The sequence below is a fragment of the Bos javanicus genome, chromosome 10 (assembly GCF_032452875.1).
Source record: "Bos javanicus breed banteng chromosome 10, ARS-OSU_banteng_1.0, whole genome shotgun sequence".
Taxonomy (NCBI): Eukaryota; Metazoa; Chordata; class Mammalia; order Artiodactyla; family Bovidae; genus Bos; species Bos javanicus.
Window position 1 is genome coordinate 25,287,054 of NC_083877.1, and position 7,088 is coordinate 25,294,141.

Sequence of the window (7,088 nt, forward strand, 5' to 3'; positions counted from 1 at the left end):
ACCCAGGAATTCCCTGGTAGTCCAGTGGTTAGAACTCCTTACTTCTGCAGCAGGGGGCCCAAGTTTGATCCCTGGTTTTGTTGTTTGTTGTTCATTCGCTAAGTCATGTCTGACTCTTTGAAACCCCATGGATTGCAGCAAGCCAGGCTTCCCTGTCCTTCACCATCTCCTGGAGTTTGCTCAAATTTATGTCCACTGAGTCGGTGATGCCATCCAACCGTCTCATCCTCTGTTTCCTCCTTCTCCTCTTGCCCTCAGTCTTTCCCAGCATCAGGGAATGCAAGCCAAACCAAAAAAAAAAAAAAAAAGAATAAAGTGTTTCTACAATATCACCAGGCCCTCCCAAAAGAGTAAGAAAGACTCATATAATCCTCAATGCGAGTCAAAGACCAGAGCTTTGCTAAAACGAAAGTAGAGTATCTTTAGTATAGATTCAGACTGTGCTGACTTAACTAATTAATAATGGTAATAATGAAAGACCCAGAGAGATGGGCTGACTTAACAAGTCAAGCCGTATAGGAATCAGCAAGCTCACAGCTCTCACTGGTAGGAAGATTGAATTTAAAGAACTCAGGATTGGACTTGAAGAATCCAGAAACTAAAGACTTCACTGGCAGGTCAAAAGTAAAGGGAGAACCCTTGGGGACACCCCTGTAAGGATTCTAGTCTTGAGATACCTTCCCTTGCATAGTGAAAAGGAAAATCCAGGCTAGCTAGAACTTCAGTTTTTCTCTCTCTTACGTTGTAATGCCCTTCTGAAATTGCCCTAACTTTCCAGTTAAGAACATCACAGGTCCTCTGCTGTATTTGTCCTGGGAAGTCTTAGGGAATCAAGAAACAAGAGGAAGGAGATGGATCTGCCCATCCCTATTCCCTCCTAACTCCTGGAGAGAGAGAGAGAGACAACCTTGGGTGGGTGCAAGGGGACAGGAGACACAGACTATCTCTAGTGGCAGCAGAAAGAATCACACCCCAGGAGCAGCCAGAGAGGATATATCAAAGACAGTGGAAAAAGCACCTTTTGGCTTCCTTTTGTAAATTAGCAAAGGCTGCCCCCTAGAAGGGAAAGGAAAGGAAGAGGAAAGCACCATCCAGCTTTGGGAAGATGCTGAATTTGTGGTGACAAAACATTCAGGTAGGAAATATCTACTGTGGAGTTGTGAGATGTGAGACTAGACCTCGTGTACCCATATTTGGATCAAATACAAAAAAAAAAACACCTGACTCATCAACATAAAGATGAAAGCCCAGAGATAAATCCACGCACATATGGACACCTTATCTTTGACAAAGGAGGCAAGAATATACAATGGATTAAAGACAATTTCTTTAACAAGTGGTGCTGGGAAATCTGGTCAACCACTTGTAAAAGAATGAAACTAGAACACTTTCTAACACCATATACAAAAATAAACTCAAAATGGATTAAAGATCTCAACGTAAGACCAGAAACTATAAAACTCCTAGAGGAGAACATAGGCAAAACACTCTCTGACATACATCACAGCAGGATCCTCTATGACCCACCTCCCAGAATATTGGAAATAAAAGCAAAAATAAACAAATGGGACATAATTAAAATTAAAAGCTTCTGCACATCAAAGGAAACTATTAGCAAGGTGAAAAGACAGCCTTCAGAATGGGAGAAAATAATAGCAAATGAAGCAACTGACAAACAACTAATCTCAAAAATATACAAGCAACTCCTACAGCTCAATTCCAGAAAAATAAATGACCCAATCAAAAAATGGGCCAAAGATCTAAATAGACATTTCTCCAAAGAAGACATACAGATGGCTAACAAACACATGAAAAGATGCTCAACATCACTCATTATCAGAGAAATGCAAATCAAAACCACTATGAGATACCATTTCACACCAGTCAGAATGGCTGCGATCCAAAAGTCTACAAATAATAAATGCTGGAGAGGGTGTGGAGAAAAGGCAACCCTCTTACACTGTTGGTGGGAATGCAAACTGGTACAGCCACTATGGAGAACAGTGTGGAGATTCCTTAAAAAACTGGAAATAGAACTGCCTTATGATCCAGCAATCCCACTGCTGGGCATACACACTGAGGAAACCAGAAGGGAAAGAGACACGTGTACCCCAATGTTCATCGCAGCACTGTTTATAATAGCCAGGACATGGAAACAACCTAGATGTCCATCAGCAGATGAATGGATAAAGAAAGCTGTGGTACATATACACAATGGAGTATTACTCAGCCATTAAAAAGAATACATTTGAATCAGTTCTAATGAGGTGGATGAAACTGGAGCCTATTATACAGAGTGAAGTAAGCCAGAAGGACAAACACCAATACAGTATACTAACGCACATATATGGAATTTAGAAAGATGGTAACGATAACCCTGTATAAGAGACAGCAAAAGAGACACTGATGTATAGAACAGGCTTATGGACTCTGTGGGAGAGGGAGAGGGTGGGAAGATTTGGGAGAATGGCATTGAAACATGTGAAATGTCATGTATGAAACGAGACGCCAGTCCAGGTTCAATGCACGATGCTGGATGCTTGGGGCTGGTGCACTGGGACGACCCAGAGGGATGGTATGGGGAGGGAGGAGGGAGGAGGGTTCAGGATGGGGAACACATGTATAATTTTTTTTAATTAAAATTGAAAAAAAAAAAAAGAAATACAATTGAGAGCAGCAGTATTGCAAGTAAGAATATTAAATATATCTTGTCAAATAAGAAAAAAAAAAAAACCTGACTCATCAACATAAAGATGATATCAATATTTTTTAAATATATGTGAGTGAAGTGAGTGAAGTCGCTCAGTCGTGTCCGACTCTTTGCGACCCCATGGACTGTAGCCCACCAGGCTCCTCTGTCCATGGGATTTTCCAGGCAAGAATACTGGAGTGGGTTGCCATTTCCTTCTCCAGGGGATCTTCCCAACCCAGGGATCAAACCAAAGTCTCCCACATTGCAGGCAGACGCTTTAACCTCTGAGCAAATACGAAATGCTAAACACTTCTAGGAGTGGCCTCTGCATGTTACAGCTTTTCATCCTCTTTTGCAACTAAGCCCGCTTGGCAGGCTCTCACTCATTTCTCGCTCTTCTTGGCGGTAATTTCATACTGCTACCACCAGGTGGAGGTGTCCCACTGCTCTTCACTTACTATCAAAGACAAGACATTTGGGGGTGGGGACAGGGGTCAGGTTCTTTGGTTCCATTAGTTATACAAATAAGCACTTGCCTTCACGCCCAAGAGCGAAAAGAATTTGGAGAGTGCGCGTAAAAGGTCAGGCAGTGGCTGCCTCTTCCTCTCTTTTTGTTTTCTTAGTCGTTCGGTTTCCATGGGGATCTGTGTTTAAGCAGCAACTCTGAATCCATTTACTGCCCCTCAAGGCTTGGGGCTGAGCCCAGAGACTGGCTGTGAAGAATAGCAGGCGCTGGAATGGGTGGAAAGGAGGAGATTTATTTGCTAATTTGGACAGCAAAAGATGAAGACAGGTATAGAAGAAGGAGTGATGGGGTGAACCTTGGAATGGGGTGCACAGAGGAATGTAAAAGGCAAATAATGTTTCAGTTCAAATAAAATTTGGGGACATTAAAATCTTTTCCAAAACTCTTCAATTGTCTTCTTACCATAGACTATTTCAGCCCCTTATAATACCAAGTCCTCTCCTACCCCTATCCAAAAATATCAGCAGACCTGTGTCAGAACCTGCCTGAGGTGCTTATGTGTCTTGTTCCAAAAGGACTCTGGAGCAAGAGAAGAGCACTTCAAGGAAAGACCATCCACTGTATTCCCCAGGTATGGTGTAGTGCCTGGCACATGGAAAGCTTTCAGTAAAATATTTGCTGAATGGATAAATAAATAAGTGAGTAATAAGAATAGGGCAGCTTTGGGAATTCCCTGGTGGTCCCAGTGGTTAGGACTCCATGCTCTCATTATCAAGGGCCTGGGTTCCATCTCTGGTCGGGGAACTAAAATCCAAGCCACAGGACAGCCAAAAAAAAAAAAATTTTTTTTTTAATGTGATAGTTTTAGTTTTAATTAATTTTACTTACCTCTAGCTTCAGGGCAAACTAAAGACGAAGAAAAAATGTCTTTTTGTCAAAATTATGAGGATGTGAATGTGTTTATTCAAAGATCAGTTGTGGGGTGGGGGGTGCTATTTTCTGCTTAATCAGAAAAAAGGAAAGTGTCTTACTAATAGCTCCTGCTTCTAGGAGTATTTGCATTTCCGTCAGTTTGGGCTATTATTCAGAATCCATTCACAGATAGCAGTTGATCTACATATGAACAGCTCTCTACTTGGTTTTCTCTGCTAATCAAGTTTTCTTTCCTAATGGCTTACCTTCCAGCCCCACCTTTCCATCTCGCTTTCTCTCTCACTACCCTGTTTAATTACCACTCTCTATAATTATCTAATTTATTTACGCATTTTTATTGCTTGTCACCTCCCACAGGTGACAAGCTCCTTGCTGCTTTCCTCACAGAGCCTTCGAGTCTAAACTTTAGAGTCTAAGTGCTCAAGTCGTAACTTTTTAAAAAAAATTCCATTTTAGGTGAATTCTTCACAATTCTTTAATCTATTCACTCTCCTACCCTTCAATTGGAAGTGACCTTTCCTTCCTCTAAATGAGCACACATTTGATCTGCATTTCCTAGCACACTCACCACTTACTGTCTATGCAGGCCAGCATAATAATAATTGTAATCAAATGTAGTGATCTTGAAAGATTGGCCAGGCACTGGGCCAAATTCCTTGTTTTGTTAAACTTCTACCACAATCCTTTGAAACAGATACTATTAACCTCATTTTTATTTTATTTTGGTGCTGTTATATGGCTTGCAGAATCTTAGTTTCCCCAGCAGGGATTGAACCTGGTCTCTGGGCAGTGAAAGCTCTGAGTCCTAACCATTGGTGATTAGTCACCTAGTCGCTCAGTCGTGTCCGACTCTTTGTGACCCCATGGACTGCAGCCCGCCAGGCTCCTCTGTCCACGGGGATTCTCCAGGCAAGAATACTGGAGTCTTGCCATACTCTCCTCCAGGGGGTCTTCGCAACCCAGAGATCAAACCCAGGTCTGTACATTCCAGGCAGATTAACCACTGGACTACCAAGGAATTCCCTTAACCTCATTTTTGTGTGAGGAAACTGAGGCTAAGAAGTTAAGTAAAATGCCCCAAATCATGCAGCTGATAAATGGTAAAGGCAATTTAAACCCAAAAAATCACTCTGGAATCCATATAGTCTTTGGAATACAGACTGTGTTATAAGTAAATGTGTAAGAGTTTCAGCTCCATAATTCACAGCTGCATGACCCTAGCAATTTACTAACCTCTCTAAACCTCAATTTTCTGGTTGGTAAAATGGGGGTAATAATATCTACCTCACAAGATCACTGCAGGACAAAGCATCACATGACCTTGTCACAAAAAAGTGGCCCATAAAGAATAGCTGCTCATAATGCTCATAAAGTAAGTATTACCTGTTCACCTGTTTCGTCTCCCATACCAAGTTAACAATTCTTTCAGAAAGATGCTTTATTCTCTTTGCATTTTGTGACATCTAGCACAGTGTTTTATATACATTAACTAAACACCATGAATATCTGTTTAATATTGGGATGGGAGAGCGAGGGAGAGATGAAGGAATGGATGAATGGATGAATTAATGGATAATTTATTGCTGGTGACAATCTAAGTCAAATCTCCTTTCTTCTTCCCCTAGAACTTTACACATCCTCTATGAAATTTCCTCACATTGTATTATATATATGTACATGTATACTGTATTTATATATATATATATTTTTTTTTTTTTTAAATACCACACTTATAGATGATAGTTTACTGATCAGGGATTGAACCCAGGCCACAGCAGTGAAAGTGCCAAGTCCTACCCACCAGACCACCAGGGAATTGTCTGTTTTTAATTTTCTTGTTTAACATCTCCCCTCTTCTATGTTGAGAAGTATATATTTTTTTAACTCTACTTGCTCCCTAAATGCAGGTCTGGTGAGTGAAATATTAAATGAACTTGATAAATATTTGCTGAGAGTATAACTAGTTAGGAGGACTCACTTGGTCCTTATGTCCCAAAAGAAAGGATTTCTGTGGCTTGGGTGGTCAACAAAAGAGTCCGAAATGCAGTACTTGGATGCAATCTCAAAAATGACAGAATAATCTCTGTTCATTTCCAAGGCAAACCATTCAATATCACAGTAATCCAAGTCTATGCCCCAACCAGTAACGCTGAAGAAGCTGAAGTTGAACGGTTCTATGAAGACCTACAAGACCTTTTAGAACTAACACCCAAAAAAGATGTCCTTTTCATTATAGGGGACTGGAATGCAAAAGTAGGAAGTCAAGAAACACCTGGAGTAGCAGGCAAATTTGGTCTTGGAATACAGAATGAAGCAGGAAAAAGACTAATAGAGTTTTGCCAAGAAAATGCACTGGTCATAGCAAACACCCTCTTCCAACAACACAAGAGAAGACTCTACACATGGACATCACCAGATGGTCAACAACGAAATCAGATTGATTATATTCTCTGCAGCCAAAGGTGGAGAAGCTCTATACAGTGAACAAAAACAAGACCAGGAGCTGACTGTGGCTCAGATCATGAACTCCTTATTGCCAAATTCACACTGAAATTGAAGAAAGTAGGGAAAACCACTAGACCATTCAGGTATGGCCTAAATCAAATCCCTTATGATTATACAGTGGAAGTGAGAAATAGATTTAAGGGCCTAGATCTGATAGATAGAGTGCCTGATGAACTATGGAATGAGGTTCCTGACATTGTACAAGAGACAGGGATCAAGACCATCCCCATGGAAAAGAAATGCAAAACAGCAAAATGGCTGTCTGGGGAGGCCTTACAAATAGCTGTGAAAAGAAGAGAAGCTAAAAGCAAAGGAGAAAAGGTAAGATATAAACATCTGAATGCAGAGTTCCAAAGAATAGCAAGGAGAGAGAAGAGAGCCTTCCTCAGTGATCAATGCAAAGAAATAGAGGAAAACAACAGAATGGGAAAGACTAGAGATCTCTTCAAGAAAATTAGAGATACCAAGGGGACATTTCATGCAAAGATGGGC